Below are 14,665 nucleotides of genomic sequence, written 5' to 3' on the forward strand. Positions count from 1 at the left end.
ACTCTCAGGCTCAATGCTTTTTTCTGTAAGATCCTGTATCTTGATGATTTCATCCCCTCAGAGTCCAGAAATTAAATGATATGTTGTCTATAAAGCAAATGTTGTAGCATCTGGGGTGTAATAGTTACTTAAGTGAAAGCTACTAAAAGGGGAATTTTAAAATTTCTTGTTTTCCGTGCTTGTGTAGGCAGAGACAAGAATTCATCCAGAGTCATTCCCAGAAACACACGCCCGTGATCTTATTCTGAGCTTGGTTCCCCAGTACGTGCTTAAGCAGCTAATACCATGAATCCCACCCCTTCTCTGAGCCCCTCCAGACACTCTCTACCAGAATCACCATTTGACGGCTGCTGGGGAATGCCAGCGTTCAGCACATGTATGTGGCCCCATCATGTGTATGGTTTGGTTGATGAAGCAATCTGGGCAGTGTTGTTGCTTCCCATGGGCCTATCATCAGCCAATCGTACATAGAACTCCTAAGGGTCCATTTTGTGTTCAGACTGAAAGCCACAGTCACTGCCCTCAAGGAGTTTATGATCCAAAACCTTGTGAAGAGCAGACCAAGGATCTCTAGGCCAGCAGCCATCATTGCTGCAAATGTGTGTAAGGTTATGTATGCAAACGTGCATGCTTCGATTGCATCAGTGGAAGCTGGGAGTCTGCAAGACCACACTAGGTTTCCAACTCTTTCTAGAGGAAAATGGCACCCTGCCATGTACAACTAGATATATTTACCCAATATGAAACCCTTAAAGCAGCCTGATACAATAGATCAAAAATAAGCATAGTAGAGTAAGTTCCGAGTCTCAGATCTGCAGTGGATCTTTGGGCAAGACACTTTGTTTCTCTGAAGATTATTATAACATTTGTTGCATGTTTACTGTGTGCTGGGTACTTTTTATATATTAAGCATTTGTTCAGCCATTTTTCAGTTCAACTGATGTTTACTGAGTGCCAGTCTCAGACTAGGCACTGTGGATATACTGGTGAACAGGACAACCCAACTTTCTGTCTTACTGAACTTTAATGTTGAACTTTAATGTTTAATGTTGCACTTCTGTGTAATCAGAGTTAGCTTTTAATTTATTCAAGAACCATGTATTAACCCTATATTACCAATCAATGAACTGAGATGCATATTACAAGGTAGAAGTCCAGGGAGTTCTCTGAGAGTATAATCTGGGAAGGTGGGTGACTGATTTAGCTGAAAGCTGAGCTAAGACTTTCAAGGAGAATTGACATTTGAATTACAAAATTGAAGGATGACTGTGGGTTAGCTGTGTTTGAAGAAACTGAAGATTGACGAGCTCACATCATTTGTTCCAAGACCCACAGTGTCTTAGTCTGTTCTGTGTTGCTCTAACAGAATATCTAAGCTGAGTAATTTATGAAGAAAGGATGTTGATTTAGCTCACACTCCTGGAGGCAGGGAAGTTCAAGGTTGGGCAGCTGTGTGTGGCAAGGCTTCATGCTGTATCCGAACATGACAGATAGCCTCAGATGGTGGGAACATATCCAAGAGCAGTGAGCTGGTGTGTGTGAAGAGAGAGGGCACATTGTGACAGAGAAAGCAAGAGGGTGAGCTGAGAAAACCAAAGTCTAGTTGTAACTACCAACTCCCATGGTAACCAATCCAGTCCCGTGAGACCTAACCCACTCATGCTATATGGGCATCAGCTACTTCTGGGTATGGGGCCCCCATGACCTAATGACCTCCCATGAAACCTACTTCTTAAAGATTCCATCGCATTAAGCACCAAACTTGCAACACACCAATCTTTGGGAGACATACCATCTCCAAACCATAGCATATATAGTACCTGATGGACCCCAGATTTGGAGCTCAGGTTTTCTAACTTCAAATCTGGTGCTTTTTCCATCCAACGCGAGTTCTTGCAGTTGAGTACAGAGCCAAAATGGATAAGAAGAGCTTTTTCAGGGCCTGCAGAGTCTGTGTGAAGAGACAAGAGATTCTAATGCAACGGATCCAAGTAGGGCAAGGCAAGTGCAGGTGTTCTCACAGGAGCTCCCCGAGTGGTTTAGAAGGATGACTCTAATAATCCCACTGTCTTACTCTGCCCCCAGAGCATCCTGACAGCATGCCTGACATTGTGAAAGAGTATGTGACTGGGTGATAAGGCTCTGCCCTGGACTAATTCCCTGTGTGAAGTGAGGGGAATGTCATACTCTCTGATCCTTTGTCTCCCCTTGAGGCTCTGCACCCATCAGCACTTCCGAACCCTGACTGCACATTAGGGCCACCTGAAAAGCTTTTTAAAAATCTTCCTGTACTGCAGTTCCAAACAACTGCCCCAACATTTCCAGGGAAAGGACCCAAGCCCAGGTATTGACCAGAAGTTTCCATTTGATTTAGCACTAGATTATCTCAGAGGCCCTTTCTGACTTGGAAACTCTGCAGCTATGTAATCCTTCATCCCCCACCCTCTGTCTGGAGACATCATGGGAAGAGCGGAGAAGGAGGGAGACCTTAGGGAAGGCTCCGGCAGGGGGCGGGGGCTGCGAGGACAAGGCTGTGCCAAGACCTGCTGCTCCGCTCTGGCAGTGTCTTTGTGAAAATAGTAACTTTTTTTTTTCTTCCTGACTGATTTATGTGACAGTTGGAAAGCAGCCCCCAGAACAGCCTGTTCCTCCCCTCAGCACTATTAACATAAATATGTGCACAAGGCCCTCAGCTTCTGCTGCTCTGTGTGCAGGAGGCTTAGGGGGCCTTGAAAGCCCGAGGCCGAAGGGAAGCCAGAGGAGAGGAAGTGTTGTTAGAGGCACAAGAATGAAAAGGGGAAAAGGACAGGACGTTGCTAAGAGACAAAGTCAAGCTGGGCCACAGGATTAACAGCCACTATCCAAGCAAGGGCTTAATGGCATGTTCTTTCAGTAGGGCCTTTTCCAAGCACGAGCAGAGTGTGAGATTATCAAAGCAATTCCATTCCAAATCGGGCGTAAAAGGCCCCTTTCCTTCTTGGTAGGACCAAAATATTTGGTGAAAATTAAGTGATTAAAAAAAATTTTTCTTCTGGTTTGGGGTGAGGTCAACTGGATTGTTGACTGTAGGACTTTACCATGCTAAGGAGCACTGGGAATCTCTGAGAGATAGACAGAGTTTGCTGCAAATGCTGAAATGATTTGCAACCCTTTTATTTGGAGGGGTCAAGTGTTTTCCAAGACATACTTGGGAAATCCTTGTGTACGCAAATGACCATTACAACATGCAGTATTACTGTGCTCATTGTTACACATGAGTTATTTCATTTAATCTAACCAACAGCACTGTGGATTAGGTTGTTTCCTTCAATGCACAGAGAGAGAAATGAAGACTCAGAGATAAGTCTAAGTTGTTCAAGATGACACAGCTAGTGTGGAATAGAAGGAACTGGGGCACTAGGGTTAAGATTATCTGGATTCAGGGGGCCAGCATTCAGCCTAGCTGATATGACAAACCCATCCCAAATTGCAGTGTCTAGGCTCCATCCATGCCTTGCCTTTAGACTCCACCTAGCTGCTAACACAGACCCTAGGAGGCAGCAGTGACCGCTCAAGTAGTGGGCTTCCTGCCGCTGCATAGGACACCCAGACTGTGTTCCCTCTCCTGGGCTTTGCCAGCAGCTGGGGGTTATTTGCAGGTAGATGGAGAGAGAACCAATGATTGGGAGATCTCTCTCTCTCTCTCTCTCTCTCTCTCTCCCTCCCCCTCCCTCCCTCCCCCTCTCTCTCCCCCCTCCCTCCCTCCCTTTTCCTGCCCTCACTTTTTTGTTCTCAAATAAATCAATGAATAAATACTATTTAAGTTCAAATACTGGCAGTGTTATTTGCTGGATAGACATTTGGTCAAGTTAATTAACCTTTCTGAATCTGTTTTTGTTTGTAAAAAATGAGGAGAATAAAATGTATCTTGTGGGTTGCTGATATCAGAAATAATATAAAGCACATAGTAGGTGTCCCATAGATGGCTGTAGATGTCACAGCCGTTGCCATTGTCATCTTCATCATCATGTTTGAAAAGGGAGTTCCTAGTGGTCCAGAAAAGAAAATTTGTTCTGGTTACATCAAGCGTTTGAGCTGGACCTGAGACAGGGTAGGTCAGCGATAAACCTCGTGCTGTTTTCAGGCCAGGTGTGCTTATTTTATCACCAGAAGGCCTTGAAGCATCCTCCTCTGGTGTTTACTAAGAGGGTGGTGGCCTACTGGGGGCTTCACAGTCTGGGGTTCTGGAAACATGGGCTTAAGGATGAATCCATGGCTCCCTTCCAGCTGGCTACCAGAATCCTTGAGGAGCTGCTTTTTTTTTTCTTTTTTTAAAAGATTTATATATTTATTTGAAGGGCAGAGTTATAGAGAGAGACCAAGAAACAGAGAGAATGAGGTCTTCTATTTGCTGATTTTCTGCTCAAATGGCCACAACAACTGGAGCTGGGCTGATCTGAAGCCAGTAGCCAGGGGCTTCTTCAGGTCTTCCACATGGGTGCTGGGGCCCAAGCCTTGGGCTGTCTTCCACTGCTTTCCCAGGCCATCAGCAGGGAGCTGAATCAGAAGTGGAGCAGCCAGGACTCAGAGCCCAGATGGGATGCTAGCACCACAGGTGGCAGCTTTACCCGCTACACCATGGCGCTGGCCCTGAGGAGCTTCTTAAAACCAGTTCCCACACACTGGCCATTCTGAATCCACAGGGCCGTGATGACTGCTGGGAGGACGAAGCTTGTCAAGACTCCAGCTGATTCTGATTGCAGCTTGCTTTTAATGCCACCAGACTCAGTGAAAGCTTGGGAAACTTCCTGCTCAGTGACCCCACAAGGACTCAGAGGAGTCTGCTGTACTATTTTCAGAGTTGAGAGAGTCTGTCCTTTGCCTATGCCAGTACCCAACAGCTTCCAAACACATTGATATTTCAGGGAGAACTTTTCTCTGTGCTGTGTGGTCAGTAGAGTGGCCTGGTTAGGTGATATAAAGGACTGTGTGAGGAGTTGTTTGTGTGGTGATCTTGCCTAGCCAGGGCACTAATGCTAGGGTAGCAGTCTGTCATGGTCCTAATCACAGTCCTGGGTGACAGAAGCAATTAGAACACTCTTCAACTAGAACAATGGGAAAAGCTGAAGGAGTGTGCAGGTCTGGGCCCACCCTAGGAAGCCCTGATGTTTGAGTGGTTCCTGGCTGGGCCGCTACCTTCCTGGTGCAAGCAAGGAGCAGGGCTGGAGAAATAAAATCCTGAATTACATTGCAGTCATTATTTTCAGGATACCATGAAATAAAAACATTTCTGTATTCTTTTATTTTTTAAAGATTTATTTATTTTATTTGAAAGGCAGCGTGATTCACTCCCTAAATGATACAACAGCCAGGTTTGAGCCAGAATGGAGCCAAGAGCCAAAAAATTCATTCAGGTCTCCCTCATGGGTGGTAGGGGCCCAAGTACTCGGGCCATAATCTGCTACTTTCCCAGGTGCATTAGCAGGAAGCTGTACTGAAAGTGGAGCAGCCAAGACTTGAACCAGTGCTCTAATATGGGATATCAATGTCACAAGCATCGGCTTAACCTGCTGTATCACAATGTCAGCTTATTCAGTATTCTTATATGTTAATTTACAAGTCCATTTTTTAATCACATGCAGGTGAACAGAATATGAATAGCCAGCTTTAAATTATTCTTGATTTCTCAATTGAATAGACCTAAAATTTATTGTGATGTGTTCTGATGTGCATCACTGTTTTCTTAAAGTGATGATTCAAGCCTCCTGAATATTTACATCAACCTTTTTTGCTTAGGAGAAAAAAAGACCAATCTGTCTACTGTTGTTATCTTATTTTTTTAAAGACTTATTTATTATTATTTATTTGGAAGTCAGAGTTACACAGAGAGGAGAGGCAGAGAGAGAGAGAGAGAGAGGTCATCCATTTGATGGTTCACTCCCCAATTGGCCACAACGGCCAGAGCTGTACCGATCCAAAGCCAGGATCCAGGAGCTTCTTCCTGGTCTCCCGCGCAAGTGCAGGGGCCCAAGGCCTTGGGCCATCTTCTACTGCTTTCCCAGGCCATAGCAGAGAGCTGGATCGGAAGAGAAGCAGCTGGGACCAGAACTGGCACCCATATGGGATGCCGGCACTTCAGGCCAGGGCGCTAACGCGCTGTGCCACAGCGCTGGCCTCTGTTGTTATCTTATACTCCCTAAAATATCTCACACTTGGAAATTAAATTGTTAAAATACAACACTAAAATATGTACCCCCCCCAAAAAAAATCTCAGTGCTGCTTCTTTCTATCTGAGTAATCAGAGGCAATATCCTTAAGATCCCTGAACATCAGTTTCTTCAGTTCTAACCCAAAGATAACAAAAAGAACAAATTTTAATGGGTTTCTAGGAGAATCACAAGAACCATACCAAGCATCAGTAAAAGATTTGGCAGACAGTGAAGGCTTAGTAGACACTAGCAGTCATTATCATTATCTTGCCTAGTTCAGTTTACTTACTATCTGTGTGTCTGTGGACAAGTGCCTGTGCCCCCCTGAGTCCCATTTGCCTTCTCTGGGAAGTAGCAATAAGCACCATCACAAATGTTAAATCTAAGTCTGCTGCATGTAAAATACTTAATGCCATGCTTGATGTACCACAGATATTTAACCCATACTGACTAACGTTATTTGCAAGACCAATAAGGTGTTACTTGTATTTAAATCGCTCAAGTCATTCATTCATTCAAAAATACGTGTCAGGAGCCTTCCTACAAAAGAAAGCACTGGAGCGGGCATTGTGGTGCAGCCGGGCAAGCAGCCACTTGGGACATCCTTGCCCCATATTGCAGTGCCTGGGATTTGAGTCCTACCTCACTTTCTGATCCAGCTTCTTGCTAATGTATCTGGGAGGCAGCAGAGGATGGCCCATGTACTTGGTTTCCTGCCACCCACATACAGTCCCAAATGGAGTTTCTGGCTAGAGCCTGGCCCAGCCATAGTTGTTGTAGGCATTTGAGTGAGTGAACCAGCAGGTAGAAAATACCATTCTCTCTCTCTCTCTCTCTCTCTCACTCTCTCTCTCTCTCTCTCTCTCTCTCTCCCTCTGTGTGTGTGTGTGTGTATGGGTGTCACTCTGTCTTGCAAATAAAAAAAGGAAAAATACATTAAGGTTTATAAAAAGAACAAAAACTAACAAAACATTCAGTATAAATGCTTCTTTGTACATTTTGCACCCCTGAAAATGCAGAGCCCTGAAGGTATAGGATATGATGTCACCACTTTCAGCTTTGAAGGAGAGCATCCTGGAATGATGTCAAGTCTAGGAGGCAGGTGTTGGGGAAGCAAATTCTGTACCTGGCAAGTCTCATAACCCCTTTATGGAACCCCTGCCATCCTCCACCCATGGTTGTTGACCACCACGGTGCACCATGGTGCATCCTAAAGAGAGATCAGTAAACTGATAGGTGTGATTCCTGCCCTCATGAAGCCTGCAGACAAGATAGGGAAGTCCCTCTCTTTGGGGATGCAGAGGCGTGGAAACAAAGAATATATTCAGGAGAGGCCTCGAGAGGGGAGAGAAAATGGCATATTTAAACAATTAAACTAGGTTTGGCTGAGCCATAAAAGGGGAGAGGAGATTTGGAGGGAAATGAGATAGAGGAAGGGTCCAGTGTACAGGGCCTCGAAGCCACAGTGAGGTTATATGAAAGGACACTGGGAACCTATGGAAAGATTTTGAGCAGGGAGTGACATAATCAGATCTGAGCTTTAGAAAGACTGCTCTGATGGCCAAGCAGGGGAAGCAGGGTGTGTCTGTCTGCAGTGGCCTGGGGAAGAGACATTTAAGTTTTCTCATTTCTGCTATCAGAATGCTCTATCCACTTGGGGTGATCCCAAGTGCAGCAGAAGAGGTAGGACAGTGGCAGAAAGCGTTGTTGACCATGACCATCACTTAGCAAGCATTTAGATAGAGGAGATACAGTACCAGTAGTAGTGCTGTTTGTGAGTTTTATGGTAGGCAGGTTTCTAAAACAGTGGCCAATGGTCCCGTCTCCTGGCCATTCGTGCCCTAGTGTAGTGCTAATGACTGCCTTCTAGCAGACAGAATATAGCAAAAGCAATGAGATGCCACTTTCATGATTGCATTCTGGATTGTGTGACAAAACACCGTGACTTCTGTCTTGCCAGCTCTCTCGCACTCTCTGGCTCTAATGAAGCTCCCTGTGGAGAGGCCCACGTTGCAAGCAATTGAGGGCAGCCTCTGGTGATCAGCCAGTGAGATATGAAGGCTTACTTCAACAGCCCGCAAGGCATTGCATCCTGCCAGCAATCAGGGCACAAGCCTGGAAACAGATCCAGCCTTTGTTGGGAGGTGTGGCTCCAGGCAGCACCTTCTCTGTAGCCTATGAGAGGCCCTGGATCAGAGGACCCACAGGTAATCTGTGCCTACCTTCCTGACCCACAGAAACAGTGAGATAAAAAGTGTGTGTTCTATTGAACCCCTACATTTTGGGCTCATTTGTTACACAGCATCGTTGCACTGAGACTATTATTATGATATTGTAGAAGACACGAAAATGACACAGTATTTAGAAGGGAGAGCAACACACATTGTCCAATGCAGCAGGGAGATCAGAGAACAAGGAAGGAACGGAAGGAGCGAGTGTGTGGCAAAGAGGCTGATACTAGAATCTGTGAGGAAACAGTGTAGCAAGCTGGGGTGGGTTGTGTACGTGGCAAGGCTTCCATGGGTTTATGTATGGATCCCAAGCGATGCTCCCAAATCCAACCTCCAGTAGCTGCTGCAGGTGCAAGTATGACCTTTTGAGGATGAATATAGTGATCTGGCTTTGATTTCTATTTCTTGTTCGAATTCTTGTTTCACTCTTACGATCTTGTGCTTCTGAAAACTCTGCTAAAGGCATTTACTGATGAATATAGCATCTGGCTTTGCAGTGCTGGTCCAGATTCTTCCTTTCTTTTTTTTCTCTGGATCCTATTCCCAGTGATAAACTCCCTGTGCCCTTGACATGAGTCTTTTACGTGAGTTAACTGTGGTCTTTGGAACCCACCTGGGAACCATGTCGAAAATCTATACACAGTGACCTGGGAGTATGAAGTCAGAGTCTTGATAGACGCAGAATCAAGTTCAAGTTCTCTTGCTTGCGTCTGTGACCGATGAAAGACTTCATGGATTGTCACATTGTCCCTCCATGTCATTCCCCTCGCTCTAGTCTTAACTGTTCTCATTCAGCTCAGAGCCGGAAAAATATTAAAAGATATGGAGCCACCACTTAATGTGCATTTGAGGAAATGAGTTTCCCTTTGAGAGCCTCCTTTGCTGAGGATTAATACCTTTTTCTTGGGGTTGTTTTGAGGAAGATGAAAGGAGCTGATTATGTAGGGAGCTGAGGGAGGGCTTGGCAGAAACATTTCTGAACTCCTTGCTGCCGTGATAAAGCAGCTTACCTTCTGGGGTTTTCATACCTGCGTGGCAAACCAAAACCACTCTGCAGGCTGCCAGGCCAGCTGCCTGAGACATGTTGTAGATAGCCCGGGCAGGCAATTTGCTTTCAAAGAGAAACAGGCAGAGGGAATCAAAACAAGAGCAAGCAGCCGGCCCAGCCCTGAGCCAGGACAAATTTGGCACTTGGCAGTAGCAACGGCAAGATGTGCACCGCCCAGGGAGTGTGTATCTGCAGGACCTCACAAGTTCAGTACTGTACCGAAACCACACGCTGGGGGAGGAGAGATCAGTCGGGGTTACCCCGTAGCACCTGCACCAGCCTATGTGCTACAACTGGAGTTACCTGAAATGAGCTTACTCTGATTTTTGGTAAAGCCACCAAGGCCCACACCTCTTTCCATCAGTAGAATTTGTTTTCTTTCTTCTGGGGGCTGGAACAGAAACAGGGGCTGCCTACATAATGCCTGTGAGATGCTAAACAACTGTTGTCATCATTGTACTGCCTTGGAACGAAGAACATGACTTGATGCCGGCAGCCGGCATATGGGTTACAAATCGGGAGTCTTTGCCATGATACTGATTGCTGTGTTTTCTTTCTGGAGGACAGTTACTGGGTTATGGGATCATAGACCTTGGCTTCCTACCCTGGATTGCGGGTCACTAACTCATCACCTCCTCAGAGAAGCCTTCCCTGATAACCTACTAAGCAGTCCCCGTGTCCATGTCCCCTGCATGGTTACTTACTAGCTTAATAGCCTGTTAAATAACGTTAATCTGACATTATCCAGTATCTGTTGATATTAGTAACTTGTTCCCCTTAGAATATAGATCAATGTGGGTCATAGCTTCATCCAACCTTCTTATCTTCATATCCTCTTCTACTCCATGTTGAAAGAATGATTGTTATCACCCCCTTTTGCAAATGGGGATGCTGAGCCTCACATGAATCATCCAGGTCTCCTAAGGTCATAGAAATAGTTAGTGGCAAAACCAGGATGAAAATCGAAGAAGGTGGCTGCACTGTCGATATGGTAGCCATTAGCCACAGGTGACTGTTGTACACTTCAGTTATGATTAGTCCCAGTGTAGTACAACACGGTGGGTACTTAGTACTGGTTGAGTATCTTTTATTCAAAATGCTTGGGGCCAGAAATATTTCATATTTCAGAAATTTTCAAGTTGTCTATATTTGCATAGAATTTACTGGTTGAGCATCACTAACCTGAAAATCCAAAATACAACACAATCCCACATGGTACTCAAGGTGTTTTGGATTTTGGAGCATTTTGAATTTCAGGTTTTCAGATAAGGAAAGTTCGACCTGGGCAGGCATTGTGGCATAGCGGGTAAAGCCTCCACCTGTGGCATCTGCATCACTTATTGGCACCTGTTTGTGTCCTGGCTGCTCCACTTCTGATATAGCTCCCTGCCAATGGCCTGGGAAAAAGAGCATAAAATGGCCCAAGTGTTTGACCTCCTACCACTCAAGTGGAAGCCCTGGATGAAGTTCCTGATTCCTGGATTCCACCTGGTCCAGCCCTGGCTGTTGTGGCCACTTGGGGAGTGAACCACTAGATGGAAGATTGATCTCTTTCTGTCTCTTCTTCTCTGTCTGTAACTTTGACTTTCAAATAAACAAATAAATCTTTAAAAAACAAAAGATAATCTTACCCAGTGGCTTTCCATTATTTGTGCCAGGTAGTGGAGTCTCCCTTATCCATTTATTTATAACTAAATCTTTTTTAAAATGTTCAACCTGTACCAAAAAAGTTAAATGCCCCATTAATGATTTTTTACATTGATTATTCATGGAATTATAATTTTTTACTTATATTGAGTTAAATGAAACAGAATATTAAAATTAATTTCAGTTGGTTGTTTTACTTTGTGAAATGTGGCTACTAGAATAATCACATACATATGGCTCAAGTGGTATTTCCAGTGAGCAGCATTGGTCTGTCTACACCTTTAATCACTTCACTGTTAGGACCTAAAATGCCAGAGGACCTGAAATAGTATCTCTAATAGTGCTAATAATAACAACAAATTCGAAATGCTCATCCAATTTAGATTTCCCTCTTCTGCTTTCTAAAGTTCATTTGTTAAAAAAATAAAAGGTTGCCCTTTAATTTGCTCACATGCATCAGTGTCTTCTGTGGGTAGACTGCTGTGCGATGGGCTTCTTAATGCAGTTAGAACCTTCAGTTACTCAAGAAGTGACAGGAAGCCAGCTTGAACTATCTCAAGAAAAGGCATAAGGCAATGAGCAATTGGGAGAATCTTGTGTAGTTCAATATAGTTGAAGGCAGAGCTGAATGAGTAATGCCAAAGATGAGAATCAAAAGCCACTCTCTCACCTCTCAGTTCTACACTTTTCTGATTGCTGGCTCCATTTCCTTATGACACCTTCCTCCCATGGCCAGAGGCAGGTTTTGTGGAAGCTCCCTGGTTCACTGCTTCCCACTTTTATCAGAATCAACAGGGTGCTTCTGGTATCCACCCCGAATGGGACTGTCACTGGCCTGTGGGGCACAATGATTGCCCCAGCTGGGTCTCAGGCTTATCCCTGTATACTGAGAAATGGGTGAAATGCATTGGTAATCCCCATTAAAAGCAACAGATTGGAACCAGGAAAAGAATTTGTTCCAGATCAGAGGGGACTGTTATATAATAAAAGGAAATAGGCTGAGAGGACAGACGATATGTTCACTGTGCTTTCTGGATGTCATGTCCTTTCTATGGAAATGAACTATAGAGTACAAAAACCCTGGTTAGAGGTAAAGATGAAGATTCTGATACTGACACCAAGATATGAGAGAAATGCAACAGAAAAATAAAAATAAGTGTTTTGGGGGTAGCATACAGAAATAAATAAGCAGACTCAAACATGAAAATCCCTTTAGAAGTGCTTGATGAGTACCTTTGTCCAGCATGACCCTATTCAAGCCAGCAACCCTTGAGTGCAGATACGGGAACAATGAATGTACTTGACTTCTTATCACTGTTGGAATATGGCTGCTAACGATTGATTGAGTACTAACAGTGCAGAAGGTAGAACTAAAAACAGTCTGTCTACTAGATGAACAGTCTCATCTAGGCAGCATTTTCTGTGGAATAATGTGTCCCTGAAAGATCCCTCTAGAGAAACTGAAATCTCTCCCACTCACAGTCAAAATGTCTCCTCTGTTTCTTAGAAAAGAGACTTGCTGATTCCTATACAAGTGAATGTGTGTCTTTTTCATATGGAGGTCCAAATCCCTCTTTTTCAACTTCTTTGTTTTTACTCATGATTTTTAATTTTATTTTATTTAAGGTAAACAAATTTCATGTATTTCCTATATACAGATTTAGGAACTCAGTGATAGTTCCTGGCCTACCTTCCTTCCCACCCACACTCCCGCCCTTCCTCCTCCTCCCTTTCTCATTCCCTTTCAGTTTTTACAGTGATCTACTTTCCATTTACTTTATACTTCAGCTTTGTACTGTAAGGCTTATAGTCTTACTGTCACCTTATCATTCCCTTCATATCCGTACTTTGTCATTTAGTGATGAAAGTCACGTTTGGACACATTTCATTAAAATTGAGAAAATTGGACTGCAGGACTTGAAACATAATTAGAGTTGAAAATGCAGACACTAAAGAAAATTTGAGGTAATTCATAAGCTAATCCATCTATGTCTTGGGAACCCATTGGGAAACTTGAAATATATATTTGTGGGTACTTTTAAATGTTCATGGAAAAATGGGATTAAGACAAGTTTATTTTGGCACACAAAATACTTGAAACCTGTGCAAAGTTTTTTTTCATCATACACATTTCCATAACTTTAAGTACCCTCGGTATATCTGTTTTCCTTTCCTAAATAGAGATTTTTAGAAATATGTACTCATGTGCATTATTCACTGTTTATTTCTGGAAAGACACGGTAGGTGTTTAACCCATTATTTTCTTTCTGGCTCCTCAGTTTCACAAAGAAAAGGAGGTGAAACTCTAACTCTGCAGCTCAGAGAGGAGGGACGGAGTCTAAACTCTAAGGACAGAAAGAGCTACTCTTTGCTATGCATGCCTGAAACATTAGCAAAGTAAGAGTCGGGTTTCTTGGCTGGGAAGATCTTTTTTGGGGGAAGAAAGGACTGGGCAGAAGGGTTGTCTTAGGGGGTAACTTGGTATCTTGGGGTTGGCATCCAATGTACCTCCTCATCCTGTTCTTAGGAAAGCTCTGAGCTTATGTTTCTGCTACCTCACCTGTACTGTGGCTCATGAAAGCCAAAGCCAGGTGGGCACAAAAGACACCCTTTGTATAAACAACTAAGTAAACTTCCTTTAGAAAGGTAGTCTGGTCAGAAAAAAAAAAAAAAAAAAAAAAACCTTGGAGAGTTTCATTAGCATCAGTCCTCATGACACAATTCTTCTGATTTGGGACAAAATGATGCTATTCATAAGTCATTAAAAATTAGCTTCTAATATATGTGGTCCCTTTGGAATGAACCTCAGTAGAGACATTTTTAAAAGTGGTAAATGGAGGCTGGGGACATAATTTCCTCCCTAGAAGCTTTCTTGTTTAATTAAATCTGTAAATTAAACCTTTTTACCCTTCTGATTTTAAGTTCCAGCCAACTGGTACCTTGCCTTTCTGGCACATGAAGCAAATCTACATGTCTAGCTTTGCAGGTACTGGTGACTCATTGTTGTACCCAAATGGAAGGGAAGAAAACACACACATACAAAAAGCTCTCCGTCTTACTGTGGAACACAGAATGTCATTTCTGGAACATTCAGTAACTACTAGTGAAACACTGCCAGTTTCATCTTAAAGAGACCATGACATGGTTTTCCTTGTGCTCATTTATGTTTTTGTGTCTGAGGTTAGTTCTGAGCATGGGAAAGGAATGATGCTGGCCATTACTTATAAACACCAGCATATCCCACAGTATTTGTATGAGACGCAGCAATGGTCCTGGAATTGGAATATTTACGACACGATATTTTGTGAACTGTTTGGTTTAATTTCAGTCATTGAAAGCAACCAGAGCTCTTAGCTTAGATATTTTCCTTGATGTTTTTGAAAGATATTTATGTGTGTATGTATGTGAAAAGGCAGAGTGGGAGTGGGGTAAGGGACAGGGAGTACCTTCTGTCCTCTGGTTTACTCCCCAAATGGCTGCAACAGCCAGATCTGGGCCAGGCCAAAGCCAGGAGCCAGGAGCTCCATCCTAGTCTCCAACATGGGCAGCAG

General features: G+C 43.8%; 1 long non-coding RNA gene across 50 annotated transcripts in view; it reads right to left on the bottom strand.

The window, feature by feature from the left end:
- Positions 1-14,665, bottom strand: part of LOC103349250 (uncharacterized) — a 603,064-nt gene that overhangs the window by 298,334 nt on the left and 290,065 nt on the right. For 13 of the 50 annotated variants that reach the window (XR_016214679.1, XR_016214701.1, XR_016214681.1 and 10 more), the window contains one exon: positions 1,821-1,951. The exons of the other annotated variants lie outside the window; for them this stretch is intronic. This is a non-coding gene — a long non-coding RNA (uncharacterized LOC103349250). The remainder of the gene's footprint in view (positions 1-1,820; positions 1,952-14,665) is intronic. 50 annotated transcript variants of the gene reach the window in all.

Source organism: Oryctolagus cuniculus, chromosome 10, assembly GCF_051225735.1.
Source record: "Oryctolagus cuniculus isolate XC-2025 breed Fujian yellow rabbit chromosome 10, ASM5122573v1, whole genome shotgun sequence".
Lineage (NCBI taxonomy): Eukaryota > Metazoa > Chordata > Mammalia > Lagomorpha > Leporidae > Oryctolagus > Oryctolagus cuniculus.